A 394-nucleotide genomic window follows, 5' to 3' on the forward strand; every position below is an offset into this window, starting at 1 on the left:
TCTTCCAACCAAGAAACCTGCACCACATGGGACATCACTACCAATTCAAAACACATACGCAACACGTGCATCCTCGAGAGAACATACAGGTGGTAGTACGAGTAACATCTCAGAACTATTACAATTAACCAAAGAAATTAAAGACTTAAATAACATATTTAATATAAAGAAAATGACAATAGCCGTTCGAGAACTAAAAGCACAATTATTAGAATGCCAATCAGAAGGCAAAAAATTCCAAGTATTTCTAACATTCTGCGATAATCTCGATGACTGACAAAATAACAATCTGCAGTTGGAATGCAGACGGCCTCCGAAATAAAGTAGGAGAATTAATTGAGTTCCTAAATAGATTTAAAGTAGATATCATGTTACTTAATGAAACAAGATACGA

The sequence above is a fragment of the Cephus cinctus genome, unplaced genomic scaffold (assembly GCF_000341935.2).
Source record: "Cephus cinctus unplaced genomic scaffold, Ccin1 Ccin1_scaffold1444, whole genome shotgun sequence".
NCBI lineage: Eukaryota > Metazoa > Arthropoda > Insecta > Hymenoptera > Cephidae > Cephus > Cephus cinctus.